An 18,985-nucleotide genomic window follows, 5' to 3' on the forward strand; every position below is an offset into this window, starting at 1 on the left:
ACTTCGTCACTTCCCTTAACCAAAATATATGCTTCAGAACTTTTTTTCATTCGGTCCTCAACTGTGTCTACACTATCTAGAACAGTTTCAGTAATGTTTATCAAAGAATAAATTAATGCTTGCTTCACAAAAAATAATTACGTTTCTCAAAATGAAACAAATAGGGCCTGGCACAGTAACCTAATGGCTAAAGTCCTTGCCTTGCATGCGCCAGGATCCCATATGGGCACTGGTTTGTGTCCTGGCTGCTCTACTTCCCATCCAACTCCCTACTTGTGGCCTAGGAAAGCAGTAGAGAACAGCCCAGAGTCTTGGGACCCTGCACCTGCATAGCAGCCCCAAAGGAGGCTCCTGGCTCCTGGCTTTGGATTGGGTTGGCTCTGGCCATTGCAGCTACTTGGGCAATGAACTGGTAAGTGGGAAGATCTTTGTAAATTCTGAAACTTCAGTGAAAATAAAGCCTTAAAAATGAAACAATCTGTAAAACTTAAATTAAATAAGAAACTAAAATGGCAAGTGATAGAATGATCTAATCACTAACCCACCTTCCCAGCTGCATTTGCTACTAGGAATTGTCAAAGAAACAAAAATGGAGAGCACATATAATAAATCCATCTGGGCCCAGCACAGTAGCCTGGTAGCCAAAATCCATGCCTTGAAAGTTCTGGGATTCCATATGAGTGCCGGTTCTAATCCTGGCGGCCACACTTCCCATCCAGCTCCCTGCTTGTGGCTTAGGAAAGCAGTCAAGGACAGCCCAGGGCCTTGGGACCCTTCACCCACGTGGGAGACCCGGAGTAATCTCCTGTCTCCTGGCTTCGGATCAGCTCAGCTCTGGCCATTGTGGCCACTTGGGGAGTGAATCAGCGGACAGAAGATCTTCCTGTCTCTCCTCCTCTCTGTATATCTGACTTTTCAATAAAATAAAATTTTTCAATAAATAAATACATCCATCTGCAATGTCAATAATTATTTATGACCAAATAAACTGATTTCATGAACAATAAAACTTTAAGGAAACTCAAATGTCTTGATTGAGGTAAAAGTGGTTTGTCTGCCAATTTCAAAATCATAATTTATAAGTTCTGAACTATTTTTAAATCTTTCAAAAGGTAAAAATGTAATGTGATGGGAGCATCAAAGTAAACAAAGCATAACTACATTTTCTCCACGCAACAATACAGAAATTCTTGCCAATCTTTAGGGACTAGATGTCCAGGCAGCTGCAAAGGGTACTCTGGCCCAGACTTCTCAGCTATCAGCACATGATTTCAAACTATGTGAAGGGCAGGAATACTGTGTAACCTGTGAATCACTTGCTATTGCAATAAGAAATCAAGAAAAAGATTAGGATCCATTTCACTCTAGGTTGAGACATTCAGGTGTTTCTGGTACAAATCTGATAAGGGCAAACTGAGGCACCTCGCTATCAACACAGCTTTAAATAAAATCTTCTCAATAAAGTCCTGCAGGAAAATATGCTCAAAAAAAAAAAAAAACTTGCTAACTAAAAGTGCACCATCATAGTTGCTTGTGATACAAATACCCTTTTGTTCTGCTTACAACAAAAAGAAGGCACAAACACCATAATTACTTTAAATGGAAATTTTGAAGTAATCTTATTAAAGGAAAATATAAGTAGCTACTCTCAATGGAGGCAGTATGGCAAAAAAGAGAGAGAGAGAGAGAGAGAGAGAGAGAGAGAGAAATCTGGGAGGGGAACAAAAAAAAACTAGGTTCAAAAAAACTAGGTTCAAATTATAGCTCTGCCAACCATTCTATCTTCCACAAGTCATTAATTTTCCCTGAATCTCCAAGTTCACATTTGTAAAATGAAAGTATTCACATTTCTCTTACAGATTTCTTTTTTCTTTTTTTATTTGTTGGGTTTTTGTTGTTGATGATGATGTTTGTTTTGTTTTTGTTTTTTTGAGAGAAACAAAAGGATTCTGCCTGCTCTCTGAATTTCCAAATACCTGTAAGAATCAGAGGTGGGCCTAGTCAAAGCCAGGATCCAAAACTCCAATCTCAGTTTCCAGTATGAGTGCCAGGGTCCCAACAACGTGACCTATCTTTCCTATCTCTTGGGGTCTACATTAACAAGGATCTGTAAGCAGGAGCCAGAGCCAAGACTCAAATCCAGGCATGTCAATACAGCTCACAGGCAGCCCAACCAGTGACTTAACCATGAGGAAAAATACCTTCCTCTAGCTCATTGATTTCTTTTTTTTTTTTTTTTTTTTTATCTTTTTTTTTTTATTGTTAATTATTTTGCATTATGTGACAGTTTCATAGGCTCTGGGAATCCCCCCCTCCCTCCCCCTCCCCTCCCCCCGGTGGATTCCTCCACCTTGATGCAGTATTACAGTTCAAATTCAATCAAGATTCTTTCATTGCAAACATATACCAAGCATAGAGTCCAGCTACTTATTGTCCAGATTGGTTGAACAGTTTCTTGGGGAGACCTTTTCTGGTCTGAAGCTTGAGCTGGCAGAATATCATCACAGTCAATTAAGAGTCCCAATATAACATCAACAGCAATTTGCAATGTTATGGAGTTGACATGGTTTTGAGTAACCAGTGTATTAAAAAGAAAAAAAAATAAAAAAAAAAAAATAAAAAAAAGGAAAACAAGTCCTAGCCACAACCTATAATTAGCTCATTGACATTTCAATTTAGTTCATATACAGGACCGGCTGCTCTATACCTTAAAATGGCCATAAGGCACCATTCAGCTGTTTCGTGTCCATTTCATCTTAGTATTTAGCCAGTTGTTGTGTTGAAGTAAAATTTTGCTGATCTTGGCAGATTTTAGGATAATCCAGACTGGCTTGTAACTCTAACAAGATATATGTCAACATTTTAGGTGCAGAACATTTTTTTTTTTTTTGGGGGGGGGGTGTGCAGGAAAATCCTCAACACCATGGTGAGGAGTAAAACTAATCTTTGTGACCCACCCAGCGAGGCATGAGCCAATCCATGCCAGCTCTTTCCTGTCAGATTTCAAGTTCTACTTAATTAGAACCTATTGAGAACAAAAGGAAAACTGCATTATTTTTAAATGATAGAAACACGTATTTTAAGCACTAAAGTTATATTGCTTACTCATCCATAAAAATGGAAATATTTTATGCTTCAAACTGTGCAGTTAATTGATACAGTTCTCAAATCAGTCCAAAATATTTTATACATTTTCACCACTAAACTATTTGAGCACTATCATTACTATTAACAAAAATCCACAACAATAAACAAAGTATTAAAGCAGAAAACCAACATTATTATGTTGGCAAGGTAAAAATTAACTAATTTTTTGATAATTTAATAAGACCTGATAAATGGTAAGAAAAATGGTAATAATGTAATCCAGAGAATCTTTTTATTTTTAGCTTTACAATTCCAAAACCAACTTTAATTAAACTCTAAATTAAAGAGGAAATAATTAAACATATTAGTTCTATTATATTCAAGTATGGAAACAAAAAAGTTAAGTAGTTCACACAAAATCAAGGAACACAGGCTCTGGCTCTTGCCCTCCTGCTATGTCTCCACTCAGCGACCACGTTCATTTATTTTAAGGAGCAACCTCGCCATCTTGTGGCTTCAATGAACATTGACTGTAACACGAACCTAAGACAAACCTCAGTAAAAACGTAGGAGGAAGTTGATACATTTCCCTCCTTAACTTTCATACTTACCTGAACACCATATGATCTAGACTGTCAAGACCTGGATTCACTCTTTGCTTTTCTTAATGGTATCTAACCTTGTGCTTTATTTCCTCTACTTAAGAGCTCATAAATAGGAGCAATCACTGACACTTGTTTTCCATAACTCCTATGACACCTGCCACAGTGTAGAATGCACTATTCAGCAACATTCATTCATCCCTTTGGAGGTTACATGCTAGTATGGTGGCTCAACAGCATAACCATCTGCCTGCAAGTGCTGGTATCCCATCTAGGCATTAATTAATGTCCAGGCTACTCCACCTGCCATTTAACTCTCCTTAAGGTCTGGGAAAGCAGCAGAGAATGGCTCAAGTCCTTGGAATCCTGCACCCACCAGGGAGACTCAGCTCCTGGTTCCTGGATTTGAGTCAGCTCAACTCCAGTCATTTGGGGAGTGGACCAGCGGATGAAAGATCTTTATCTCACCTCTCTATAAATCTGTCTTCCCAATAAAAATGCACAAATCTTTATAAAATTATTTAATTATTAATTTGATGAGCCTGACCCACCTGTGTCATCCCTAATGAGTGCCAGTTCACATTGTGTCCCAGCTACTCCACTTCCCATCCAGCTCCCTGATAGTGACTCGCTCAGGAAAGCAGTAGAAGGCCCCCACAACCACCTTAGAGACCTAGAAGTTTCTAGATCCTGGCTTTAGATTGCCTCAGCTCTGGTCCTTGTGGCTTTCTGGAGAGTGAACCAGCAGATGAAAAAGCTATCCTTCTCGCTGTAAGTATGCCTTTCTAATAAAAATAATAAATCCTTAAGAGCCAGGATTTCCCATATGGACAGTAGTGTCCAAGCACTTCATCCATATTCTGCTGTTTTCCCAGGTGTATTAACAGGGAGTTGGATTTAAAAAAAAAAAAAATCCAGAACTTGAGCCAGCATCACTATACCACAACCCAGCTCATCAATTTCCCGCTGCTATACCTTGAGTCCCCCTGACCTTTGCAGTGTTCTCTGAAAGCACCACAGTTCATTCGCACTATGGGGCCTTTGCACTATCTCAACTGTTCTTCCCTCTGGCCTTTAACTAGCTGCCTAGCACCAATGATGGGACCTTACACATACATTCTAGGATAGGCTTTCCCTGACCCCTTATCATGCACCATTAGACGATAGTAAAGAATATAATCATCATTATGACCATCCTGCTTTTACTAAATCAACCATACTTCAAGTTAATTAAATTGTTGGTGAGAAAAAGATTCCCTTTATCAGAGTATCCCAATCAATTTTGTAACTTTTAACAACTTGGCAGATCTAAGTAGTCATCATCAATGGCAGATAACATTATAATAGAAATACCCAGTCACTACTTGTCCTCCAGCAGAACTACACACAACTTTCTATGAAGTACATTTTTTTGAAAGGCAGAGAGCCAGAGTTCTTTTCCTTTTTTTGGTATTTTTTGTTACTATTTTCCATAATACAGTTTTGCAGCTACAACAATTCTCCCTTCTGCCTTCCTCCCTCCCTCCCCAACTCTCCCCATCCCTATCATCATTTTTCCCTGTATTATTACAATATTATATTCCTTCAGCAACAATCACAAGTTCAACATTGTTATTTAAGTGCATTGTAGGTATTGGCATTGGTGAAAGATCTAATATTATATTATCAAGGTATATTTTACAATTTTAATCAAGTTCTTTTATTTGGAAGTAGAGATGCATACCGCGACATATCTAAACTTCCCATATGCTAGTCTCAATTATACAGTTCATCTTAAGAACATATATACATACATATGTGTGTGTGTATTTACCTATACAACTATCTGTTTTATATTTTCCATGAGTGCTGCCTTATATCAGGGAGAACATACGATATTTGACCTTTTGGGATTGGCTTATTTCACTAAACATAATGATCACTAGTTGGGACTATTTTGTTGCAAATGGTAGGTTTTTATTATTTTTAATGGCTGAGAAATATTCCATTGAGTAGATGTACCACGGTTTCTTTTATTTTCCTTTTTTTTTAAATTACTTTTCATGATGCAGTTCCCTAGGCTCAGGGATTTCCCCTTCTCTCTCCCCCAGCTTCTTTCAACAGGCATTTGGGTTGTTTCCATATCTTCACTATTGTAGACTGTACTGCTATGAATACAGGGCTGCAAGTCACTTTCTCATATGTAGATTTCATTGCCTTTGAATATATTTGCAGCAGTGGGCTAGCTAGCTCACACAGTTCAAATTTCAGTTGTCTCAGCACTCTCCATACTGACTTCCATAGTGGCTGAACTAGCCTTGCAGTCCCACCAGCAGAGGGTACCTTCTTCCCCACATCCACACCAGCAGATGTTGTTAGTGGATTTCCCAGTGTAGGCCAATCTCACTGGAGTAGGTGGAATCCCAATGTGGATTTTATTTGTATTTCCCTAATAGCTAGGGAGCCTGAATATTTTTTCCTATGTCCAATAGTCAATTTGAAGTGTTTCTTTTTTTTTTTTTTTTTTTTTTTTTTTTTGGTTTATGACAGTTTCATAGGTTCTGGGATTCCCCCAAGCCCTTCCCCCCATGTTGGATTCCTCCACATTGTTGCAGTAGTACAGTTCATATCCAGTCATAATTCCTTCATTGCGATCATGCATAGAGTCCAGCATCTTATTGTCCACATAAATTCAACACTTTCATTGGCAGACCATCACTGGTGTGAAAGTAGAGCTGGCAGAATATCATCCCCTCCAATGAAAAGCCACAACACAACTTCAACAACAATTTACAACATCATGAAGTTAATTGATATGGTATTGAGTGACCAATATGTTAGTGGAAAATGTCTGCTCTTTTCCTTTGCCCATTTCTTAACACAGTCTTTTGTTTTGTTTTATTTAGCTTTGTTTTGTTTTTGCTTTCCTTGAGTTTCGGGAGCTTTTTGTAAATCCTGGTTATTAGTCCCCTATGGGTTGTGTAGCATGCAAAGATTTTCTCCCATTCTGTTCTTTGTTCTTTTTCCCATTTCTGTTCACTTTGTTGGTCATTTCTTTTGTTGTACAGAAGCTTTTTAGTTTGCTGTAATTCCATTTGTTTATTTTGGCCTTGAGAGCCTGTGCTCTTGTTGACTTTTCTAAGACGTCTTTACCAATGCCTATATCTTACAGAGTAGTTTCCATGTTTTCCTCTAATAGCTTTTTAGTTACTGGGTAGAAATTTAAGTTCTTGATCCTCTTAAGAGCTGGCTTTCATGTAAGGTAACAGGTGGAGGTCTTGCTTCTCACTGCTAAGCAAATGTCCCAAAAAACATTTGTTGAAGAGACCAATTTTTTCCTTGGGTTATTTTCCATTTTCTTGTCAAAGATTAGTTGGTTGCACAAGTGCAGGCTCACTTTTGGGGCTTCTATTCTATTCTGCTGATCTTATTCTCGATTCCTCTACCAGTACAAGACTCTTGATGACCACTGCCCTTGGGTCTGGAACTGATTCTTCCAGTTCATTTCTATTCTTCAGGATAACTCCGGCTGTTAGAGTGGTCTCTTTTGTTTCCAGATGAACTTTTGTTCTGATTAGAATTCCACTGAATCTGTATATTACTTTTGATACTATGGACATTTTTATGAAGTCGATCCTGCCAGGATCAAGGTAAATGTCTCCATTTTTAAATGTCTTCTTCTATTTTTTCAATGTTTTGTAACTTTTGTCATAGATGTCTTCAATGTCTCTGGTGGGTTTATTGAAAGGTATTTGAGGTTCTTCCCTGCTTTTTAAAGAAGACTGTATTTACAAGTTCTTTCTTAGCCATGGAGTTGTTTGCTTATAGTACGGCTCTTAATTTGTGTCCCTTGATTTTGTACCAAGAGCCAATGATCCTCCATCAGCTGATTTATTCCCCAAATGCCCACAACAGCTTGGGCTGAGCCTGGCCAAAAGTAGGATCCAGGAATTCAATCCAAGTCTCTCATGTGCTGATAAGATCCAAGTAACTGCGCTATCACTGTTGCCTCTGAGGGTGCACATTGGTAGAAAGCTGGAATAAGAAGCAGACACAGGACACACAGATGCCTCCGAAACGGGATAAAGACACCACCCCAAGTGGTATCTCTTTTTTAAGATTTTTTTAAATTTTATGTATTTTTATTGGAAAGGCAGATTTTACAGAGAGAAGGACAGACAGAGAGAAAGATCTTCTGTACACTGGTTCACTCTCCAAGTGGCCGCAACAGCCAAAGCTGAGCCAATCTGAAGTCAGGAGCCAGTAGCTTCTTCCGGGTCTCCCACATGGGTGCAGGGTCCTAAGGCTTTAAGCCATCTTTGGCTGCTTTCCCAGGCCACAAGCATGGAGCTGGATGGGGAGTGGACCAGCTGGGATATGAACCACTGTGCGTATGAGATCCCGGTTCATGCAGGGCAAGGACTAGCCACTAGGCTACTGCACCGGGCCCCCCAAGTATTAATCAATGTACCAAGCACTTCACTTATAACTGAAAAGTCAAACTTAAATCTTCGTGAGCCAAAGATCTTAAGATTTACAAGGAAAAATAAAAATAAATAAATGTCATGGAAATGTAATTAATAAAATTCAAAATTATGACAAATGAATTCCTTTTTAAACAAGTTTTAAGGAAAAAAACAGATCAAGAAGAAACAATAAATAAAAAGACAATTACAATAATTTATACTTCATGTGGCCCTTAATTCAAATTACAAAACCATAATAGAGAGAAAGAAAAAAATAAATTGGGGCCTAGCACGATGCTTCAATTGGTTAAATTCTCACCTTGCAAAGTGCTAGGATCCCATATAAGTGCCAATTTGTGTCCCAGCTGCTCCACTTCCCATCCAGCTCCCTGCTTATGGCCTGGGAATGCAGTCAAGGACGGCTGAAGTCCTTGGGACCTTACACTGATATGGGAGCCCCAAAGAAGTTCCTGGCTTTCAACCTTGGATCCGCCAAGCCCTGACCACTGCAAACAAAAAACTGTAATTCTGACTCTAAGTAAAATAAATAAATCATTTTAAAAGAAAAAAAATAATTTTCACAAAGAAAAGGGAAAAATGTAAATTTATGGGTGAATGTTTGCTGTAGCAGTTAGAGATTCATATCCGTATCAGAGTACCTGGGTTCAGCTTTCAACTCCAGTTACTGTCTCCAGCTTTCTGTAAATGAGGAAACTAGGAGGCAGAGAAAATAGCTCAAGTAATTAGGTCACTATTATGTATATGGGGGAGACCTCAACTGAGTTCCCAATTCCCAAACTCAGTTGTGGCCCAGAGATATAGTGGGCAGTGGATAAGTGAACCAGCAGATAGGAGCTCTTCCTTGGAATATTTTTCTAAGTATTTATCTTTCTACCTATCTTTCCCTTCCTTCTGTTCTCCCTCCCTCACTTGTTATCTCTCTCAAATCAATAAAAATATCCTTAAATCTGAAGATAAAAACCTATCTATTTTTTCAAGATGCACATTTTCCAAGAACTGTAAAGCTGTATTGTTAATTTCATATACACTTGCACCAACATAAATTTATTACTTTCATTTTCAACAAAATTTTTTTTATATGTAGAATACAAAAAGGAATATTTGAACTGAATGGATGCGGCACAAAATTTCTTGCTTTACAGATTAGGAAAATGAGAGATAGTTAAGTGACTTGCCCAAAGCCACAGGCCAATCAACACAGAACTAGTACTAACCCACACGTCTGCAGTTCCTCAGTCTGCTTCTCCATTATCTCTTCTGGAGATCCTTAGTCCTTGCCTACTTCACAGGATTCACTCAAACATAAGTCAGTTCTCTAGCAGGTGTTTTAAGCTTTGTGTGTCTGTGTGTGTGTGCTTTGTCAACATTTTCAATGTTATATATTTCCTTACCTCTACTATAATAACTACATGAAAACTAAAATTCTACAGATTTTTTTAGTTTTTCACTGAACCTCTTCTACTAGCACTATAAGATATCTTTGTAATCTTAAAATTTCCCACAATTATGCCATCAATTTAATAGGATTTTTTCCTTTAATCATATATATAAGAATCTAGATTTTCAGTCATATTTATTTTGCTTTACTTTTTTCGCCTGTCACAGTAAAGATACAGTATTTCTGACTTAAAATCTACAGACCTTTCTACATGCAAGATTACAAAACTTACCTTATCAGTATTCCAATATGAAATCTGCATAAATTATAATGCAAGAAACCAGCCAGCAAAAACCTACAAGCCAACTTAGCATAACTGCTAGGGTGATATCAAAACTAATAAGGATAATAATTAACATGCACAGAGTACTTCCTATATACCAGGAACTGGATTTGTACTTTAATACTATCTCATTTAAATCTCACAGGAACAAAATTATTTCATTGCACTATTTTTAGGAAGTAATTGAGAAAAATGAGACACTGATAATTACACCCAAGGCCAAACAGTCTTGTGATTCTATGAATTAACTGCTGAAACTCATTATTATGAGTTATACTTTACCAAAAAAGTTACATGAATATTAACAATTTATATATTGCTGAAATACCATTTGATTAACCTGTTTTGCTACATCGATAACCCTTAATATTTGTTTTTTAGCTTAGACAATCTCAAAATTGGTTGATTAAATACACAGTACATAAAGTGTCTGAAATAAAATGCTAAAAAGCACCTGTCCCTAGTCATCAAAGATAAATAAATTCATAAGACCAGCAGTAGTCTGTGACAGACAAAACATACTTACAAAAAAAGTGTAATATCTTCTTTATGACTTATCTAATCCCACAATGCTAAGATGTAAAATTTTACTCTGACAATTGCTTTACACGCATGTGTTTCATTTTCTCAACTAGTTAGCATGACACAAGACAGACATGTGAACTTCGTTAACTGACATTTAGCTTACATATTTTGTATATTATAATTTCATGCATACCTATGATATTCTTCAGACAAATTAACAATTCAAAGTTTTTACAGGAATGACAAAAGTTAGGTTGATTAAGTACTAAGATACTCTCCTACCTATAATATTTATTTATTCATTCATTCATTCATTCATTCATTCAATTATTTAGAGAGAACAAAGAGATCTCCCATCCAATAATATCCTCAACCAAACACAAACAGCTAGGGATGGACCATTCAACAGCCAACAGTGGCAGAAACCCAAGTATTCGAGTAATCATTTGCTGTTTCCCAGAGTACATGTTAGCAGGAAAATTCCATCAGAAACAGAGTTGGGACTTGAACCTAGGAATTCCATGGCGGGATGTGGACCTCTTAAGCTGCACTTTAACCATTAAGCCAAATGCCCTCCCTGACAGAAGAGAAAATGGCAAGTTTGGTTTCAAAACTATCACCATCCAAATGGATTGCATAATCACAAAAGCTTTAATGACCATGCCAACACATCCTGCTGCAATTGAATAAAAACATTCAGAATCACAAACACAAACACAAATGCACACACATAAACACATAATCCTAAATCTTGGAAAATACTGATCACATTGATATGATGAAAATGAATTGCAGGGCCCAGCATGGTGGCCTAGTGGCTAAAATCATCGCCTTGAATGCGCCAGGATCAATCCCATATGGGTGCCGGTTCTAATCCCCGCAGCCCCACTTCCCATCCTGCTCCTGGCTTGTGGCCTGGGAAAGCAGTCCAGAATGGCCCAAAGCCTTGGGATCCTGACCCACGTGGGAGACCCAGAAGAGCTCCTGGCTTCTGGCTTAGGATCTGCTGGGCTCCGGCCATTGCAGTCACTGGTGAGTGAATCATCGGATGGAAGATCTTCTTCTCTATCTCTCCTCCTCTCTATATCTGACTGTGCAATAAAAATAAATAAATCTTAAAAAAATTAAAGAAAATGAATTGCAGAATTTCTCCTCAAATTAAGAATTCAAATATGCAAGGCCCAGCGCGGTAGCCTAGTGGCTAAAGTCCTCCGCTTGCATGTGCTCGGACTGCTTATGGATGCCAGTTCGTGTCCCCGCTATTCCACTTCCCATCCAGCTCCCTGCTTGTGGCCTGGAAAAGCAGTCGAGGACAGCCCAAAGCCTTGGTACCCTGCACCCAAGTGGGAGACCCGGAAGAGGCTCCGGTCTCCTGGCTCCTGGTTTTCGATTGGCTCAGCTCTGGCAATTGTGGCCACTTGGAGAGTAAACCAACAAACGAACAGAAGATCTTTCTCTTTGTCTCTCCTTCTCTCTCTAAATCTGCCTTTCCAACAAAAAAAAAATAAATCTTAAAAAAAAAAGAATTCAAACACACTTTCACAGAATCTATTCTAAAGAAACTACCTCAGTAATTAGAGGCATAAACTAAGGGTCAGCAATTCCTGCAAGGTCAGTGTGGCTCACATTCTGACAGATGCACCATAAGGTCATTAAAGAATGAAGAGAATTAACATTGTGTATTTATGCATTTCCAAGGACAAATCAAATTTTCAATGACCGAACTATGAAACCGTCTTTGAGTCAAAAAGAAAATAAAAACCGAGCCAGACTCTCACATTAAACCCGTTCCGTATAGCTGAATTCCCACACTCCAAATAGCAACACTACGTCAGCCTGCAAAAGGACATTTTAGGCAAAGAACACAAAAGTTTTCAACACAAACCTCTTCACAAACCAAAACTAGACACCACCTCAAATCAAATCCAGATAAATGGATAATGTAAATGAGTGACAAATTAAAAAGAATCACTTTGGCCTTTCCCACTGCCAAGAGGAAAATACTCAATTAAGCACAGTCTACCTCTTTACTTAATAGAGATAAATGAAACAAAAAAAAAATTAAAATAACCCCTGTAAAGAAAGTATCAAATAAAATTCAATAACCTTTGAACTGCCCAAATTGGGGACAATTAAAACCTTTTCAAAAGTGCAGAATTCAGGCTAAGCAATGCCTCCTAAGAAAGAGAAAGCACATAATGACACCAAATTCCAGAGTACAGAAACAACGTAAAATCAGGGAAAATAACGTAGCACAGAAATATACCATGTGATCACCCTGTTGAAAATAATTATTTACAGAATAACTGATGGGAGGTTTTAAAAGTTTGTATTTTATAAGTACACTTAGCACCCAGATGATAGTTCTCAAAATTCATGGAACCAAAACTCCTTGGCAAAATAGTTGAGGCCCGGCGGCGTGGCCTAGCGGCTAAAGTCCTCGCCTTGAACACGCCCCGGGATCCCATATGGGTGCCGGTTCTAATCCCGGCAGCTCCACTTCCCATCCAGCTCCCTGCTTGTGGCCTGGGAAGGCAGTCGAGGATTGCCCAAAGCTTTGGGACCCTGCACCTGCGTGGGAGACCCGGAAGAGGTTCCTGGTTCCCGGCTTCGGATCGGCACGCACCGGCCATTGCAACTCACTTGGGGGATGAATCATCGGATGGAGGATCTTCCTCTCTGTCTCTCCTCCTCTCTGTATATCTGACTTTGTAACAATAAAATAAAAATTTAAAAATCTTAAAAAAAAGAAAAATAGTTGATTCTAGCACTAGTACAAAGAAAAAAATAAGATGAACCTAAACCATTTTGCACCAAAAATTAACAAGGTACTCAAAGAATGATGAGACTGTGCTCTTTCCAGTCAAACACAGATAATTTGAATAGAAAAATAAACAGTGATTGCAAAGACTATAACGAATTGAATAAAATATAAGTACAGTAGTCCACACTAATATAAATAAATAATGGAAAAGAGAAAGCTCTTTTGACTAAAAATCCAAATAATAAATGCAGACATTATGGTGAAACTAGAAAGCAACTACATATCAATAACAAAGTAACAGTAAGCTCAGATAAGATTATCAGTGAATGATAAAAAACTGATAGATTTAAAGAATATCAGAAGGTTCACAAAATCCAAGGCTTCTGAAAAGATGTACTTTAACTACAACTAGTAAAATAGGAACTTTACAGTTGAGAAACCTGGCAGATACTCCCTCATACAGCCAATGATCAAAGTTTCGTAGCTAGAAAGGGGACAAATGAGCAGCATGTGCCCCCGAGATGATGAACCGAGAGGAACTCCATAGAACTCTACGAGGTGTGACAGCTGCAAGTAATTCTGCTAATGAGGGAACAATGGAGAAATCAGATGGATTGACCTGCATCCTTTCAAAACATCAGTGTCACAAACCACGAAGATCAAACTCAAAAGACACTAAAGAAATATAACAATCAAATGCAATATGGATTCTCTCTTTCATTTTGCCATCAAAGATACTACTGGGACAAACAATAAAGTGTCAGTAAGATTTATAAATCGTACTTCAGTGTTAATTTCCTGATCTGGGGTAATTCTATCATGGTTACATAACAGATTTCCTTGGTTTTATAAAGTACTTAAAGAGGCAAGCCATGTGTTTAAAATGCTTATATATGATTCATAAAAAATACATATTCATTAGATAGGGTATAGGTAAATGCATGGGTACACAAAGGAATAGATGGGTCCAAGAAGCTTAAAGCAAAATATATGTATATCCAAAACACGAAATAAAAAATTGTTCCAAGCAATAACCAAACAAGTATCTGAAAACCATTTAATATGCTACTATGCTTTAGGAAAAAGGATACAAGGAAGGTAACCCGGCAAAGAAAGAAAACCTAGCATTCCCTAAGCATTATCCAGATGCCAAGCATTTCTCACACATTATCTCACGTAATGCTTAGAATAACCTTACAATTTGCAGCTAAGAAGATTATGGCTTAAAAAGGTTAAGCAAGTTGCCCAGAGTTACAAAATACTAAGTCACAGAGCCAGCATTACAACAGTTCTAGAGGGGAAAGTGATATTCCTCTTTAGGCCCGATTTAACCTAAGCAATACCACCTTTCTCTGGGTCAGGACTCTACTTTTCCTCTAGTGAGGAAAAGACTCACTAACATTAAAACATCATATGAAGGTGCTTCAAAATGTTCATGAAAAAATATGTATTATGAAAAAAACTACATATACATTTTTAAAAAATGAATCCAAATAAAAATCCTTTTCTAATTCCATTTCTCAGAAAATTTTCAAAGTATACTTTTTAAAAATTATTGTTATTAGAAAAGCAGTTTTACAGAGAGATCTTCCGTCCACTGGTTCATTCTCCAAGTGGCGGCAAGCTGAAGCTGAGCTAATCCAAAACCGTAAGTCAGGAACCAGGAGCCAGCGGCCTTTTCCAGGTCTCCCACATGGGTGCAGGGCCCCAAGGCTTTGGGCCGTCTACTACCTTCTCAGGCCACAAGCAGGGAGCTAGAAGGGAAGTGGAGCAGCCAGGACACAAACTGGTACCCATATGGGATCCTAGCATGTGTAAGGTAAGGATTTATCCACTGTAAGCCATCATGCCGGGCCCTCAAAATATACTTGTCATAAACTAGTCTGCCTCACCATGTTCCTGGACAGAACCCCATCTTATGTGGCACCCCATTTTACTAAGCTGAGTTTCTAACATTTCCAAGGTTGAGTACAGGGTGTGGGGAGGTGGTAAGAAGCAGCACAGGGTAGTAATGTTCTAACTTACTTAAGCAGGACTACTTGGGTAATCTAGTAATGGTCTCTGGGTTTGGCAGAGGCTTAAAATCTACTAGTTACATGAAGCATTTTAATGTACTTTCCAGAGATCTGCCTCACCCCATCTTTGGGATCTCTCACTTCCTTTAACCACTGATCATGTGTAAGTCTGTCCTCAGCCCCAGGCATCCTCAGCACACTGCCGGCTTCCTTCCACCCCCATGGACAGGATATAAAACAAGCACACAATGTTTTTCTCTTTCTTACCCTACGCCACAGGAAACATTGGCAGGACTGCAGTGGAGTCCCAGACCACAACCCTCCAGACATCCTCTGGTTCTCTAAATGTCTTAGGCGTGAATTACATATCAACCCATTATCCACCACGCTCCAAGGAATAAAACCAAATATTCCCACGGGTCCCACTTAAGGTCATTCCTTTTGTCTTGTGACTATAAATTTTGTGGAACTATTTCTTTTGAAACCATAAACATCTGATTATAATTTTTAAATTAAATTCATTATAGAATTGCACCAAAAAATTAAGTAGTTATCTCAGGGTGGTATCATAACTCATAATTATTATCTGCCCTTATACTCCTCTATTTTCAAAGTTTTTCAAAATGAACAATTATGACTTTCATTATTTAAAAGAGGAGCAATAAACCTCTTTGAAAAACAAATGGTATAAGCATCTGGAATAATCTCCAATTGAATCTCTAATCATAATAACCATAAAGTACATTTACAATATGAATACAAACTAAAACTATCTTTTGTACATTTTTTTCCACTTTTTGTTTTGCTTTTCTGTTTTGTTTTGCTAAATGCAAGAAATATCAAGAGGAGATCCAACCATATCCATAGATTTTCTAACAATTTTCAGTGAAAACACTAACTCCAAGAGACTAAAACAAGTTATTCTGGGACCCAGCATGGTAGCCTAGTGGCTAAAGTCCTCGCCTTGCATGTCAGAATAACTTTACCAGTGTCCCAACGTCTACAATTCTCATCTAGCTCCCTGCTTGTGGCCTTGGAAAGCAGTCGAGAACAGCCCAAAGCCTTGGGACCCTGCACCCACATGGGAGACCCAGAAGAACCTCCTGGCACCTGGCTTCAGATCGGCTCAGCTCTGGCACAGCTACTTAGAAATTGAATCAGCAGACAGAAGATCTTCATCTCTCTCTCCTTCTCTCTGTATATCTGACTTTCCAATAAAATAAATAAATAAATCCTTTTTTTAAAAGTTATGCTGTTATTATGTCTTCAATACAGAAAATGTATTCCAAAAAATTTACCTTCCTCATTGCTTAAGTTAAGCCAATATGATGATAATAATAAGATGAATTTAGATTTTATTTTACAATCCAAACACTGGTAAAGGAAGATGATGTCAAAACACTTTGTCAGGAGAGGCAGTTCAGGTTCAAAGTTTTCCTGTGGCTAATATAAAAAATAATAATGTTTTAATTATTTAAGTTTAATAATAATAAAAACTTTAGAATTCACCATTTTGCCATAAGAAAATAAGGTGAGACTGGAATTATTTTCTAGGGAATGAATGTTTCTCTGTGTTTGTGGCTTTATGCCAAAATAGAAAAACTATTGTACAAAGTACAAATTCCATTGTCAGCCTAATGGATGGACTCAATGAAATGATTCGAAATGTTCTTTTTTTGGTCATCTGTACATGTAACTTAGATGAAGCAGAGTTTTCGTTAGTTCACTGTCAGGGACTATCAGATGGCCCCAGGTCTGACAGCCTGAGTATACCTGATAACACAGTCATGATAAAGTCATGAACCAACACCAATTTCCCCCATCACACAATCAATTCCTTCAGACTTGTTCTTAATTAATGGAAACTTTGCACCTGATCCCAATAAATATCTGGACTACTTTAGACCTATCATAGCCAGGTGGAGTTTCAGGAACCGCCTCCAAATTAGTCCCTCTAATTTCTGTTTTAACAACGCAGTAGTCAGTCATGCCAGTCTGCTTCCCCTTAACATCCCATCAGAAGATCTATGGAGAGACAAAGATCAAAACTGGCCAAAGGGAGCAGAAAACCTTAAAGGCAGGTTGGCTCTACTCCACTTCTGATCCAGCCCCCTACTGAAATGCACTCGGAAAGGCAGCAGAGATGTGCTTGGGCCCCTGTACACCGATGAGAGACCTGAAGGAAGCTTCATCCTGGCCCTGCCTAACCAATTAGACCATCTGAGCAATGAACCAGCAGATGGAAGACCTCTCTATCTCTGTCTCTTCCTCTTTTTCTGTAACTCTGCCTTTAAATAAATCATATTTTTAAAAAACTCTGAAAGAAAAATAATATTACATACCATATGTGGAGGAGAATTTCCACTAAAACTATCATTGATACAAAGGATGAAGAAGCACATTCTTGAAAGACACCTGTGTCCTTCTCTAACTCACATTAGTAGTAGGTAGCCTTCAAATCAGTTCGAGGGGGAAATTTTTTTTTCCCACATGCTCCTATTAGAAGGAAAACTAGCCATTTGAATTTATGGTAGACTTGTTTACATTTATCATCTCTTAATTAATTCACTGACACATTTAATGAGGCAATGAACAAAAGATTTAGAATTCTAAGAAAATGAGATTTTAAAAAAGGTTCCTTTTCATTTTCACTTTAACATAGCAACTGCACCAGCTTTATCCAGTCCTTTGTTGATAAGGAGTTTTATTTTTTGTATTTTTGTTTTAGAGTATCTGTTTAATATTTATTTTAAACAACCAAACAGCAGAGTCACCACCCCTACCACCATCCCCGATGCATATGGTAGAGAACTGATTCAGCTACAACATCCACAAACATGACCTAGTTACTGTCTTCCAAAGAGACAAGGTGGCATGACTTTCAGATTAATAATGACGAAATCACTTCTCATCTGGAGAAGTGGGAGTCAGGCCTTCTCCATTCTTTTATATATATATATGTATATATATATGTGTGTGTGTGTGTGTGTGTGTATACATACATATACATATATTTGAAAAGCAAATATACCGGGAGAAGGAGATACAGAGAGAAAGATCTTCCATCCACCAGATCACTCCCCAAGTGGCCACAGCTTGAGGCCATTTGGGGAGTGAACCCACTCAGTTGGGGCTGAGCCAGTCCAAAACCAGGAGCTTCTTCTCCCATGTGGGTGCTGTTTCCAGGGTTTTGGACCATCCTCAACTGCTTTCTCAGACCACAAGTAGAAAGCTGGATGAAGTGGAGCAGCTGGGACAAAAACCAGTGCCCCTATAGGATCCCAATGCATGCAAGGTAAAGATTTAGGCACTAGGATATTGCGCCAGGCCCCTCCTCTATTCTTGCATGTAATCACCACTGCTACAAAACAGTATTTCTCCAAAAGTCAAAATAAATCATTTTGCATAGAACCTCTTGTTTTCATTTTATTTCAAATTATATAAACTATTTCCCTGTAATGTTACTCCCCAACCATGCATGACCAACTCAGGGGACACTACTACAGCCATGGGAGCCCATTATATTAACAGAAGGAATATTACACAGCAAACAGCCAAATATCTCTGCCCACAAATGCAAGATTTAGTATCTGGTATAGCCATTAATTCTAGAATCTATAAGCTGCATGTTAAGGAATAATAGACAGGAGCAGGTGTTTGCCTTGGTGGTCTGTATGTCAAGTTGGAGTGCTAACATTGCCCTGGCTCCAACGTCATGCTGATGCAGATCCTAGGAGACAGCAACAGCACTCAAGTGATTGGGCTCCTGTCACCCACATGTGGGACCAGGACTGACTTCCTAGTC

General features: G+C 38.3%; 1 protein-coding gene across 5 annotated transcripts in view; it reads right to left on the reverse strand.

Moving 5' to 3' along the window:
• The window catches only part of SUGCT (succinyl-CoA:glutarate-CoA transferase), a 692,355-nt gene that overhangs the window by 623,013 nt on the left and 50,357 nt on the right, over positions 1 to 18,985 (reverse strand). The gene's annotated exons all lie outside the window — the stretch shown is intronic.

This window comes from Ochotona princeps, chromosome 20, assembly GCF_030435755.1.
Source record: "Ochotona princeps isolate mOchPri1 chromosome 20, mOchPri1.hap1, whole genome shotgun sequence".
Classification (NCBI taxonomy): domain Eukaryota; kingdom Metazoa; phylum Chordata; class Mammalia; order Lagomorpha; family Ochotonidae; genus Ochotona; species Ochotona princeps.